The sequence below is a fragment of the Sphaerodactylus townsendi genome, linkage group LG14, assembly GCF_021028975.2.
Source record: "Sphaerodactylus townsendi isolate TG3544 linkage group LG14, MPM_Stown_v2.3, whole genome shotgun sequence".
In the NCBI taxonomy this organism is placed as follows: domain Eukaryota; kingdom Metazoa; phylum Chordata; class Lepidosauria; order Squamata; family Sphaerodactylidae; genus Sphaerodactylus; species Sphaerodactylus townsendi.
The window spans coordinates 16,478,536-16,493,157 of NC_059438.1; positions in this window are offsets into that span (position 1 = coordinate 16,478,536).

Below are 14,622 nucleotides of genomic sequence, written 5' to 3' on the forward strand. Positions count from 1 at the left end.
GAAGAAATCCAGCTGCCAAGTGCATTGAAAGTGGATTGAAAGTGCATTCTTCTGCATGTGCGGAAGGGGCCTTAGTAGAAGAGAAGAAGAGAAGAAGAGTTTGAATTTATATCCCCCCTTTCTCTCCTGCAGGAGACTCAAAGGGGCTTACAATCTCCTTGCCCTTCCCCCCTCACAACAAACACCCTGTGAGGTGGGTGGGGCTGAGAGAGCTCCGAGAAGCTGTGACTAGCCCAAGGTCACCCAGCTGGCGTGTGTGGGAGTGCACAGGCTAATCTGAATTCCCCAGATAAGCCTCCACAGCTCAGGCGGCAGAGCTGGGAATCAAACCCGGTTCCTCCGGATTAGATACACGAGCTCTTAACCTCCTACGCCACTGCTGCTCCACTGCAGCCACAGATGCCTACCATACTGATTTGCAGCTGGCTTTCACAAAACTGTGCATTCTCAAAGATGCCCCTGATTCAAACTGGTTGGTGGCCAACAGTTTCACTACCTGGTTTCCCATTATTAGGCACGGTATACCTAGCACCTGGCAATCAACTCCCATCCAAAACAACCAATGTTCAGTGAAGTAAGTTTTTTCTAGGCAGAAGTGCCCAATTTTGTATAGTGGTTACAGAGCCAGTTTGCATACGGGAGAACCAGATTCAATTCCCGCACTCTTCCATGGAGGTTCTCTGGGGATCTGGCACCAGTCACGTATAGTGGTTAAGAGTGGTGGACTCTAATCTGGAGAACTGGGTTTGATTCCCCACTCCTCCACATGAGTGGCAGAGTCTTATTTGGTGAACCAGATTTGTTTCCCCACTCCTACATTCCTGCTGGGTGACCTTGGGCTAGTCACAGTTCTCTCTGAACTCTCTCAGCCTCACCTACCTCACCAGGTGTCTGTTGTGGGGAGAGAAAGGGAAAGGAGCTTGTAAGCCACCTTGAGTCTCCTTACAGGACAGAAAGGTGGGATATGAATCCAAACTCCTCCTCCTCCTCCTCCTTCTAACTGGGTTGGAGCTATAAAGTCTCTCACTGAAAACTGAATCTTTGGCGATGACTGGAGGGCTTCAAGAGTTGATTCCTTGGTCGACGAGAAGAGGACACTTCATTGTGCTGCAACATCTGCCTATTTTTTCATGCTCAAATTGTAAGTCAAAAGATATCCAAACTATTCCTTACTCATCATTATTCTCTGCTCAAAAAAAATAAAGCTATCATATGTAAGGAGCTAGGGAGAGGGAGTCGTGAAACAAGCAATGCATAATGAAATGGTAAGTGAGGGATCGATATTGGTTATCGATCGCTATGCTCTCAAGGAGACAATTAAGTAATGAATTAAGTTGTGCACTAATGGTGTGATTGGCAAACCGAATGGAGTGGCCAAATAAATCCTGCTGTTTTAAAAAAGGTGAACTCAAAATGGGTTTGTTGGGCTTGGAGGATTCCCAACTCCATTTTCCCGTAAGAGGCCCAACACAATTTCTATTCATTAATGTTCAATAGACAGCCAGCGTGGTGCAGTGGTTAAGAACGGTGGACTGTAATCTAGAGAACCGAGTTTGATTCCCCACTCCTACACATGAAGCCTGCTGGGTGACTTTGGGCTGGTCACAGTTCTCTCAGAACTCTCTCAGACTCACCTACCTCACAAGGTATCTGCTGTGGAGGAGAAGTGAAAGGAAGGTGATCGTAAGTCACTTTGAGACTCCTTTGGGAGAGAAAAGCGGGGTATAAAAACCAGCTCTTCTTCTTCTTCATTGGGTAGAGCTACAGCTCAAAGGCCCCTTCCACACATGCAGAATAATGCATTTTCAATCCACCTTCACAATTGTTTGCAAGTGGATTTTGCTATTCTGCACAGTAAAATCCAGCTGCAAAGTGCCTTGAAAGTGGATTGAAAGTGCATTATCCTGCATGTGCGGAAGGGGCCAAAGGTAGACCATTTGATCTGCATACAGAAGATCCCAGGTTCAATCCCAGGCACCTCCACTTCAAAACTATGAGGGTACAGGTGATCTGAAAGATCTGAAAGCAGTGGCGTAGGAGGTTAAGAGCTCGTGTATCTAATCTGGAGGAACCGGGTTTGATTCCCCGCTCTGCCGCCTGAGCTGTGGAGGCTTATCTGGGGAATTCAGATTAGCCTGTACACTCCCACACATGCCAGCTGGGTGACCTTGGGCTAGCCACAGCTTCTCGGAGCTCTCTCAGCCCCACCTACCTCACAGGGTGTTTGTTTGTGAGGGGGGAAGGGCAAGGAGATTGTAAGCCCCTTTGAGTCTCCTGCAGGAGAGAAAGGGGGGATATAAATCCAAACTCTTCTTCTTCTTCAACTCTGAAGAACTGTGTGCATCCAATCAAGGGTAGACAATACTGACCTTGACACACCAATGGTGTGACTCAGGAGAAGGCAGTTTCGTGTGTTCACATGCATAGGGAACCAATCGCAGCATCAAATGTAATGGTTTCTGCCTGTAATAGGGGGAAAAAAGCCTTGCTTGTCTGGATTTCCATACCGCAGTATATTACTTAAAGGCAAGTCAAATCTCAATGGAGTTTGCTTCCATAATAAAAACGGAACGAGCAAATAGAATACTTTCTCCCTTGAATATTTGCAATTGTCAGATTCTACAAGACACGGTTATTAAAAGTTAACTGTTCCACAGGCCAACGTGCTCCGTCACCCTCCCTGCAACAACTGCGAACAAAATTAGTGTTTTAATATAAAAGGGCATCCTCGGGGACTTGGCTTTCAGAGCCGTGCTGCCATTTTTCATTAGTGTCCTAGCAGAAAAGGTAACAGTTTGCTGGATAAAAAACCCACCTCTTTCCCCCAGCTGTTTCCTTTTTCTACACATTCCCAACAGGTTCTCTCTCTTTTTTTTGACAGAAAAAAATGGCTCCTTGCCAACATCTATAGCCGATTGCAGTTATCTTGCTTTTAAAAACTGCAAATATTTAAACCTAAATTCAGACGGGGTTCTTGGGTACAGACTTTGTGCTGTGGCTTCTAATCCGTTCATTGGGAAGTTGTCTGGCATGGGGTTGCGTTGAAATGAATGAGAATTTGGGTGCTGTGTGGTTTCCGGGCTGTATGGCCGTGTTCTAGAAGCATTCTCTCCTGACGTTTCGCCTGCATCTGTGGCTGGCATCTTCAGAGGATCCTCTGAAGATGCCAGCCACAGATGCAAGCAAAACATCAGGAGAGAATGCTGCTAGAACACGGCCATGCAGCCCGGAAACCACACAGCACCCAAGTGATTCCGGCCGTGAAAGCCTTCGACAATACATTGAATGAGAACTGATCGTCAAGAAAGAACATAATCCACGTATCCAAAACTGCCTTGCTAACAAAACAGATAATATCTATTATCTGTCGATCTAGTTCATCCTACTGCATTGCTAACAAAACAGATAATATCTAGTATCTGTGGATCTAGTTCATCCTACTGCATCTGACTTGGAAGATATTGCTATGTACTTATCGCCTCCTAGTTTGTATTCAGAAAAAGCCGATCTTTTTGTTTAACATACAAGGGCTAAATATATCAGAAACTGGGTTATCTTTATAGATTAAAAAATAGCCTCGGTTATCAGCTCTGGAGGCAAAGCTGTATTCATTTTTTCTTTCAAGAATTCTTTTGATCTTATTAGCTTCCATCCACCTGGTGCGGCATTTACACAAAATAATCAAACAAAGGATTTGTCTTTTGGGGAATATTGAAAATATATCTTCAAAGGTGTGTTTTTAATTCCCCCTCCCACTGCCCTCCTTTTAACTACAAATATTTAGGAGTTTCATGTTGTACAAGGTTAAGAAGACCCAAATCATCTTTTTAGAAGTGTGAATTAGTAATGTTCTTGGCCCTTTGAACAAAGAAGAGGGTGATCAGTTTCAGAAAATGATTAAATTTACTTGTACTTTCAGCATACCATTTGGAAAACTTCGTATCTAGAGATGCTCAAACAGATGAACGTTTCCAGTCCAGTTCCGCACTCCTCCTCATGAACAGCAAACTCTTATCTGGTGAACTCGGTTCAATTGCCTACTCCTCCACATGAAGCCTGCCAGGTGACCTTGGGCTAGTCACAGCTCTTGCAGAACTTTCTGCAGAACTCTCTGGAAATTTTCCTCTCTTTCTCACAATACTAGAACCAGGGGGCATACATTGAAAATGCTGGGGGGGAAGAATTAGGACTAATAAAAGGAAACACTTCTTCACGCAACGTGTGATTGGTGTTTGGAATCTGCTGGTACAGGAGGTGGTGATGGCCACTCACCTGGATAGCTTTGAAAGGGGCTTGGACAGATTCATGGAGGAGAAGTCGATTTATGGCTACCAATCTTGATCCTCTTTGATCTGAGATTGCAAATGCCTTAACAGTCCAGGTGCTCTGGAGCAAAAGCCGCAGAAGGCCATTGCTTTCACATCCTGCATGTGAGCTCCCAAAGGCACCTGGTGGGCCACTGCGAGTAGCAGAGGGCTGGACTAGATGGACTCTGGTCTGATCCAGCTGGCTTGTTCTTATGTTCTCTCAGCCCCACAGGGTGTCTGTTGTGGGGAGAGGAAGGGAAAGGGACTTGTTAGCCCCTTTGAGTCTCATTACAGGAGAGAAAGGTGGGATATAAATCCAAACTTCTTCTTCTCCAAACCACAATCATATTAAAAAAAATGCTGCTTCAAAGCCAAACTTCAGCCATTTCATATATGCACAGAAGCATGGGACTGCAAAACCTCTTTTTAAAATATCAAGGCCCTGGGTCTTATGCAGTGGTGGGATTCCAATAATTTAACAACTGGTTGCATACAAGCACCATTTTAACAACTGGTTCTGCTGAAGTGGTGTGAACCTGCTGCATCCCTTCACTGGTCCTATGTATGAAAGTTGAGAGCTAGTTCCACAGTGTCAGACCCACTATGGAAAAAGCCCATGCCATCTAAGCCACAGACCTGATCCAAGCCGGCAACACCGGCAGATTGTCTGGGGTTGATCTCATTGAGTGAAAAGGAACACAAGGGAGAAGATGTTCCTTGAAGGAGCTGAGGTCAAGGCCATAAAGGGCTTTGACAAAGATGTCAGGACCTTAAATCGAGCCCAGAAACACACTGATAACTACAGCAGCCGGTTTAAAGCTGATGTCACTCGCTCTGTGCCACTTACAGAGGAAATCTGACGCCTGCAATTTGGACTAATTCATGGCCTGCCCTTCAGGGGAGTCACGTGTAAAGAATGTCCCAGCAGGCTGACAGGGAGGTTATTAGGGCAAGCGTAGAAGCCACCCGAATGGAAGATGCAGATTTGATTTTGCCGTCAGTGGGAACGCTGGAGATTTTGGCACAAATGCGACTGACATTCAGGCTTTCTGTGACAGCACTTTTTGTCATGATTAATTATTATTAGCTTTTTTTATTGTTTGGTAGAGTGATAAGAGGACCCATTGTTAGCTGCTGCGTTTTCAGTTGGGAGAAACAAGCTTTTTGCTATTTCTTTCTGCAAAGAAGTCAGGGTGTGATCTTACGCTGTCATCATTTTCATTCTTCACAAATCTGCATGTCTGTTCAGCAGTGTGTGAGCATGTGTGTGTCTGTGTGTGTGTGGAGAGAGAGAGAGAGAGAGAGAGAGAGAGAGAGAGTATACAAAGTGTTTGTGTGTGTATAAAGCAGACACAAAATTATAACAACAGTGGTGGCAGATGTACATGTATTTCTATAAGAAATTTCTAAAGCTCCAAATTGCTGGCTATATGCCTTATGCAATTGCTGGCTATATGCCTTATGTTGACATATCAATAAAGTTGTAAGCTCTTACAGATGAGCATATCAGGAATCTAAACCTTGATCTTGCGTTATCATTAGGCCCTGTGTTTCCATACTTTGTTTATATGCCAATAAACGCCACCCAAAAGAGAGGTGTAAGTCCAACTCCAGGTTTATCCAGGTCAAAAGGCTGGTCGAAAGGCTGGTGGAAGTTGACTAAGGTCGGCTGCACCCCCAGGAATTACCTGGGAACACCCTTAGCCATGTTGGAATATCATGTCACAGTAAAATGTGTTTCTCTCCATGGGATAGTGGGGAGGGATTGTGTGTGTGGGGGGGGAGGGGGGTGTATTTTTGAAATATTTGCATTCCAAATGCTTTTTAATATCAGACATCAGTTCACCATTTTGCGGGCCCTGAACTGGGCAGAAATACATCATCGAAACGTTTTAAATAGATACCCTGTTTCCCCTAATATAAGACATCCCCTGAAAATAAGACGTAGTAGAGGTTTTGCTGAAGTGCGAAATATAAGGCATCCCTCGAAAGTAAGACATAGCAAAGTTTTTGTTTGGAAGCATGCCCGATGAACAGAACACCAGGAAAAATAAGACATCCCCTGAAAATAAGACATGGCGCATCTTTGGGAGCAAAAATTAATATAAGACACTATCTTATATTCGGGGAAACACGGTACAATTGTTTGTTGCACAACAGAAAACTCAATACTTCCATAAGTAGTACTGTCTTTCTGTCCTGTAAATATCCCCAGCCATGGAAGAAGAAGTTGTAACAAATCATTTTAAAGGGGTACATATATATATTCCGTCTTAGCCTTTATTTAACCAAATACAAACTTTTCCTCTCTTCTTTGCTATCTTTTCACTTTGCTTTTTCCCAGGACGTCTCTTCCTTTTTACCACATTTCTTAAAAAGAGAAAAATGCTGCACTGATGTGATTCACTCAACGTGGGTCGTGACCCTCCAGTTGAAACACTGCCAACGTTATAAATCCAACGTATCAAAAATTAAACTTTTTTTATTATTATTCCATCCCCTTCGTATGACCCCGTCTGTGAGGCTGGGTCTTCTGTCTGTTTTGTATTCATCAAACTGTTAGGTTTCTCTCCAAAAGCTTCCCAGCTGGCACATTTATTCCCAGCTATGTGGCGTGAAGAAGGCCTGACTTTGATATTAGATATGTAGATCCCTGAGCAGTTGGCACTGAGTCATGAATATCTCAGTCCCTGGGTGCAGAGAAATATTCTGCATCGTTTCCTCTTCTGAGTGTTCCTGAGATGCAGAGCTATACCCTGTTCAGGAGAAAGATGACAGATTTGTGACTTCATCCGCCATTTCCTGGGGAGGGGTGGAACCTTAGGAGGGGAGATTTTGGAGAGAGGGGAGAACTCAGTAGTGACTTCATAATCTCCCCTTCGAAGGTGCCATTTTTTTTTCCTCCAAGAGAACTGATCTAGTGTGGTGTTGTGGTTAAGAGCAGGTGGATTCTAACCTGGAGAACCGGGTTTGATTCCCCTCTCCTCCACCTGAGTGGCGGAGGCTTATCTGGTGAACCAGATGTGTTTCTGCACTCCTATATTCCAGCTGGATGACCTTGGGCTAGTCACAATTCTTCGGAACTCTCTCAGCGCCACCTACCTCACAAGGTGTCTGTTGTGGGGAGAGGAAGGGAAAGGAGTTTGTAAGCCACCTTGAGTCTCCTTACAGGAGAGAAAGGTGGGGTATAAATCCAATCTCCTCCTCCTCTTCTTCTTCTTCCTCTTCTTCTGATCTCTATAGCTTGGAAATCAGTGAGAATTTGGGGACAACTCCAGACCCACCAGGAGGAAGTCAACCCTAGGGTTCTACCCAGAGGTGGGATCCAGCAGGTTCTCACAGGTTCCCGAGAGTAGGTTACTAATTATTTGTGTGTGCTGAGAGGGGGTTACTAATTGGTGATTTTGCCACGTGATTTTTGTCTTAGTAGCGCGCAGAACTTGAAGCAGTCTAGCAGGAGGTGCACCGGCGTGCGTGGCAGCCTGCGCCTGCGTGCATTCGTTTCCCGCCCAAGGACCGGCGCAGTGGCTGCGTCCTTGCCACAGCCCCGCCCAGGAATGCCCAGCCCCCGGAATGCCTGGCCATGCCCCCGTTGTGCTCCGCCCTGCCCCATTGGTGCTACGCCACAGTTTGAATCCCACCACCATGGGAACCTGTTACTAAAACTTTTGGATCTCACCACTGGTTCTACCCCTCACACCGGGGCATGTATGTTGCAGGCCCCAAACAGACAAACTTATTTATTGAGTCCGGAGGACCATCTATTTTAAACGGCTGCGTACCCCACAGCCCTCCCCAGGCAATGAATGATGTTTCCAATTCTTTTCATATTTCTGAAAGGACTTTTTCTTTCAAGTGTAGAAAAGTGTGATAATAAAGCGGGAGAGGGGTCCCACCGCCCGCCCTGGCTGACAGTTTCCTGCTTTGTATAATACCACACAATAGAATCCTCCGGAAGAACGATTATAGAAATAGAAGGGGACTTGTAAGAAAAGAGGCCTCTCAATAGATTCCTGATGATACAAAGGAGGGCCTTCCTTGAAAAGATTCAGGGTGGCTCTTTCTTAAAAAAAAATAAATCAAAGCTCATCTATAAAATAGCATTGCAAAAATAGCACACACAGAAGTCCCTGACAGTAGTTAATTTTACAATTCACTCACCTTCAGGAAAAGCTGTTTTTTTAAAAAAGAGAGTTGATAGAGGGTTCCCCCCCCCTCCCTAACAGCAGTGTTTCCTTGCAGTTTTTCCCTCCCGTCAAATAGTCTTATTGTGCAGAATTGCTTTCCCGTCATTTTCCAATTTTGCACTCCTTTGTTAGACACCAAACTATGTTCCACCTTTTCTCTGCACTTCATTCGTTCTCCCGGCTGTCAGAGATTCTCATTCACCAAGGGCCGCAGCTCTCTCCCAAACAGTTCCTGTATATCTTATGACCAGAGGTGGGGGGCAGTTGTTCTTGGGCAAGATTACAGGAGGGCAGCATTTTCCATTTCTTTTGTTACATTTTCGCCCCATCGTTCCAGCAAAGGGTGCTGTTATCCCTTGTTCCAGGGGCACATTGGCCGTGAAGGGCAACATTGACTCCAACCTCAGCAGTGGTGCAGTAGGTAAGAGCAGGTGCACTATAATCTGAAGAACTGGGTTTGATTCCCTGCTCTGCCACTTGAGCTGTGGAGGCTTCTCTGGTGAACCAGATTAGCTTGTGCACTCCAACCAGTGACGAAAAGAGGGGAAACTGTGCCTGGGGCATGAACTGCCCATGCGCCCTCTCCTCGCCCCCAGCCCTGCGTCCCCATATGACTGCAATGGCGGCGCCCAGGACAAGCCGCCCCAGATGTCCCCATCGCAGCTACGCACCTGCCTCCAACACACCCCAGCTGGGTGACCTTGGGCTAGTCACAGTTCTTCGGAGCTCTCTCAGCCCCACCCACCTCACAGGGTGTTTGTTGTGAGAGGGGAAGGGAAAGGAGATTGTAAGCCCCTTTGAGTCTCCTTACAGGAGAAAAAGGGGGGATATAGATCCAAACTCTTCTGCTCTTCTTCTTTGTGATTTGAGTGGGAGCTGCCACTGCAAGATGGTGGCCCCAGTCCCATGGGGGGCAGGTGGGAGTAGAGATGCCCACCACCAGATGGCGCCTGGGGATCCCCCGGAATTGCAGCTCATATCCAGACTATAGAGATCAGCTCACCTGGATGCTTTGGAGGGTGGACTTGGTGGCACTTTGTCCCACTGCACCACACAGACACATGGTCACCACGAACCCATCTTTCCATCCACCCCCCATTTCCATGATAGTCAAAACAAGACCCATAGTACTTTGGGTTTCAGTCCAAATGGCCTGGGACCAGGGATCTTTCCCATGGAGTCAGCTCTCAAATTCTGCTGCCAATCATCGGCTGTCCTCAAGTGGTACTCCAGCGTGTGTGTGTGTGCAGGAGGCTCAGATGTGCAGCGATGAGGTGTCAGATAGCCAAGAGATGAGCGTGCACCCACGAACCCTGTTTGAACGTTTTCACAGAGTGGAATGACACTTAAGCTCCTTTCTCTTGCTTTTGCCTCTGAATTTTCGGATGAGCCTGAACAGTCGTTTGTATAAGAGTAACCTGAGATGTCGCAGATGATCCCTGAAGAATTTGGGGAAGGTCAAAGTCAGCCAGCTTTCATCAGCAAATCCTTCTGTTCCTTACAGAAGAGAGAGTGTGTGTTAATATTCAGCAAGCATCAAACGTTGCCTTTTCGTTAGGGAGAGACTTCATATCCTCGTGCAGAAGGGTCATATTTTAAAGGTTTCTGAGCCTGAGTGATTTCATTTTCTGTTACTGACTGTTTAAACATTTTTATAGAATGCACAAAGGAGGAGAACTTGCCATCCTGTTGCAACTGAGGAGGAGGAGGAGGAGGAGGAGGAGGAGGAGGAGAAGGAGAAGGAGAAGGAGAAGGAGAAGGAGAAGGAGAAGGAGAAGGAGAAGGAGAAGAAGAAGAAGAAGAAGAAGAAGAAGAAGAAGAAGAAGAAGAAGAAGAAGAAGAAGAAGAAGAAGAAGAAGAAGAAGAAGAAGAAGAAGAAAGAAGAAGAAAGAAGAAGAAGAAGAAGAAGAAGAAGAAGAAGAAGAAGAAGAAGAAGAAGAAGAAGAAGAAGAAGAAGAAGAAGAAGAAGAAGAAGAAGAAGTCGTCCACTGGGCAGACTGCAAACAAATTCGAGTCGGGATTTTTTGGCTGGGATTAGCAACTAGAAGAAGAAGAAGAAAAGTTTGGATTTATACCTTACCTTTCTCTCCTGTAAGGAGACTCAAGATGGCTTCCAAGCTCCTCCCCTCCTCTCCCCACAACAGACACCTCATGAGGTAGGTGGGGCTGAGAGAGAGAACTGTGACTAGCTCAAGGTCACTCAGCAGGCATGAAAGGGTGCGGAAACACATCTGGTTCACCAAATAAGCCTCTGCCACTCAGGTGGAGGAGTGGGGAATCAAACCCAGTTCTCCAGATGAGAATCCACCTGCTCTTAACCATTGCGCCATGCTGAGACAAGGTGACCCCATCCACAGGGCATTCTGAGGGAGACTGTGGCCCCTTCCGCACATGCAGAATAATGGACTCTCAATCCATTTTCACAATTGTTTGTAAAATCCCACACAGTAAAATCTAGCTGCAAAATGCATTGAAAGTGGGTTGAAAGTGCATTATTCTGCAGGTGCGACCCATAGAAGAGAGCCATAGTAGAAGTCCATGGGAATCTTCTCTATGAACATACAAGAGAGGAAAGATCATGGCCATAATTTGGGAACATTAGAGAATCAAGTCAAGAAAGGAGGGAAAAGAACAAGAATGGGGAATGGGGTGTGTGGTGGACAATAACAGTGGGGATGGGAGGAAACAAAGGAACCGTGCCCCCCCTCCCCAGGCAATACACCACACTACACCCATTCCAATGGGTAGCTTGATGTTTGCAGGAACCTTGCCTGAGGAGTTTAGGGGATGCCCATCCATGGTTCATTTAGAAGACGGCATGCTAATTTTCAGAAATGTACATCTAGCAGCACCATCAGATGGCTCTTGCATTATACAAAACCACTTTAAAAGCCAAAAATACATTTTTTATCGGCTGTGCAGCTTTTTGAAAACAACTTAAGGTAACCAAGGCGCCATCTGGACGCACTATTTTTCCCCCCCAAAAAAGCAGAACACGCACAACTTTTTATTGTGTTGCATATTAAACGGCAGGCATCAAAGCGCAACCTGTTCCAAATTATAATTATCATTAAAATTGACAGACGATTCCGTTAAGTATCGTCTTTTTATTAGAAGTGACGTTTCTCCCCCCCTCCCGCCATTGTCTAATGGGAAGGGGAGAGAAGCTCTTGAAAAGGTTTATCAGGTTTCTGTGCTATTTGTATGTAATTATGCAAACGGTATGCAAGTCAATTAGTTTTGCAAAAAGGGGTCTTTTATAGACTAGGTAGTTTTGCATGGTTTTTGAAACGGCGCACGTTTGATGACAGAACTCTGCTCCCTGAAAAATGTCACTTTTAAAATTTTGAGTTTCCAAATGTTCAGGAGACCTCTTTCGAAATGCACTCCCATGCATCAGAATTCCTGCAAGACTTTGAGCGTGTCAAACGCAAACGGAAAACTGAAAATGGCGCTAATAACACAGCCAGCAGCTATCTCCTTTGATATCAGCCGCTGGATGTCAGACAAAGGAGTTCGGGTTTTAGATGCCTCGTTCTCCACCCAACGCTTCTACGATTGGTGGAAATAGTAAACAAAGGGTGTTTTCACACATGCAGAATAATGCACTTTCAATTTACTTTGGCCGTTTCCCCACTCGCCTTTTGTTGCGTGCTACTCACTCCAAGTAACGCAGGGTTCAGCGGCACTCCCCACTACCGGAGTGGCGACAACACAGCCACCCCGATTCTGCCACCCTCGCAACCCCTCAGCGCGCGTCATTTCTGCCCCTGTTCAGAATGGCGCCTTTTGCAAAACCCCGCACTGAGTGGGGAGCATGACTGCGCGCTCAGAAACACCCACGGTTAACGAAGCCCGGTAAACCTTGCTTTTCTTTTCAAAGTGGGGAACGGCCTTTCTCTGCAATTTGCAGCTGGATTTTATGTGGCCCCTTCCGCACAGGCTGAATAATGCACTTTCAATCCACTTTCAATGCAGTTTGCATGACTGTGTGAAAATGGATTGGAAGTGCATTATTCAGCATGTGCAGCAGGGCCTGTGTGAAACGGCAAAATCCACACGCAAACCTTTGTTAAAGTGTTTTGAAAGTGCATTATTCAACATGTGCGAAAGTGCCCAAATAGTACAGAAAGGTGATGTGAAAGCCCTCTTGGGGCCTTTCCCCACTTACCTTTTGCCCCGCACTACTGTAGGCAAGTAGCGCGGGGTCCCCCGGCACTCCCCACTACAGGGGCGGCGACAGCGCAGCCGCCCCGACGCTGCCGCTGTCGCGCCCCCTCAGCGCACGTCATTCCTGGTGCTCTTCCAAATGGCGCCTTTTGAAATTAGAAGCCCGGTAGCTGGCGCCAGGAAATGGCGTCACGCTGAGAGCTTAGCGGAAGGGCATCACGAGAATTAGAGTGGCAAGTGGGGAAAGGCCCTTGGTCTGAGACCCCGAAGAGCTGCAGAGTAAAAAATAGCAACCTCGATAACACTAGTAGCCTGATTCAGTGCAAGACCATTATGTATGTGTGTTCAACAGGGGCCCATGACTGTGACGCCCTCCCGGCAACAGAGTTCTATTTGCAGACGATCAATCATTCCCTTCCTTATGACCCCTTTTGTCATTGTCACGACTGTTTTGCCTGCTGGAGTTGTCTGGCATGTTTGTAGATTCTGATCTGAAATACTATCAAAACTTCATTAGCTCTCCGTCTCTCTCAGCGGAGGAATCTTTAATCTAATTAGTAATTCCAAGATCTTATCCTGAGGGAGGAAAGGAAAGCACGGCTTCTGTCGCCCCTCGGCTTTGTTTTCCGGTTCTTAGCCCTCTGTCTCCGAAAGGGCAATGCTTCATGTGTAAATGGGATCACATCGCGCTCTGTGACCAAAGTGCTGGCGGGGAAGAGGGTGAACGGCTTTTCCCCTCAGGCAGCCATTGACAAGGCAAGAGGGGAAGGTGCCAAATGAGACCCGCTACAGAAGAACATATGTATGCAACTGGATAATGTACAAGATTACACGAGGTGTGAAGACCTGGATGGCCCCAGCTGACATGAGCTCATCAAACCTCAGAAACTAAGCAGGTTTAGTATTTAAAATAAAAAGACCATCAAGCAAGTACAGGGTTGCAGCACAGAGGGAGGTCATGGTAAACCACCTCTGAATATTGCGTGCCTTGAAAACCCCACGGGGTAGCCATAACTCAGCTGCAACTTGACGGCCCTTTCCACCACCTTCATGAAGAAATAGCAGCAACTATTTGAATCAGCCATAATAACAGAAGAAGATGCCTTGTGAGGTAGGTGGGGCCGAGAGAGTTATGAGAGAGCTGCGACTGTTAGGCTTCATGTGGGGGAGTGGGGAACTGAACCCAGTTCACCGGATAAGTTCACCGTTCATGTGGAGGTTCACCTGATGAGGTGAACTCTAACCTGGACAACCGGGTTTTTTTAATTGATAATTTTATTGAATAAGAAAGATTGACAGTTTGAATTTCAGTTATTGCAGGATTAACAGAAATGGTTACATATAAGTTTTTGTATAAAGTTATTACATGAAAAAAATCTATCCATTTAAAAACAACTCATTCTAACTTATGCATTACAATTTTTAAAATAATATACTTCCCGCTAGGATACATATAATCTAATACATTTAATTCAGTTCAATTTTGATCTATTTATTTAGTATATATACTTGTTGCTGTTTTATGCAGAAAGAGATTTGCATATTAAATTATAACTAGATGACCTGAGATACATATAAACTAGTCCATCATATCTATATACTTCGTCTTTGTTACTTAAATCTAATATTTCCTCCTTATTTATTTATTTATTACTTAAACTTTTAAACCGCCCCATCCCCGAAGGGCTCTGGGCGGTGTACAACACAAAGTGTAAACACAGCTAAATAAATTACTAAAACCATTTAAAACAGCGGTAACGGTAAAAGAGGCGTCCGGCAACCCCAATTTTAAAAATTCTCCCCGGGAAAAGAGAGGGGGAGGTGGCGAGCCATGTTAGATGGTAGGCCCAGGTGTAGAGTCAGCTAGGGGCCAAGCTTAATAATTGAGGTTGAATAAGGACAACCGGGTTTGATTCCCCATTCTTCCACGTGAGCAGCAGACTCTTATCTGGTGACCC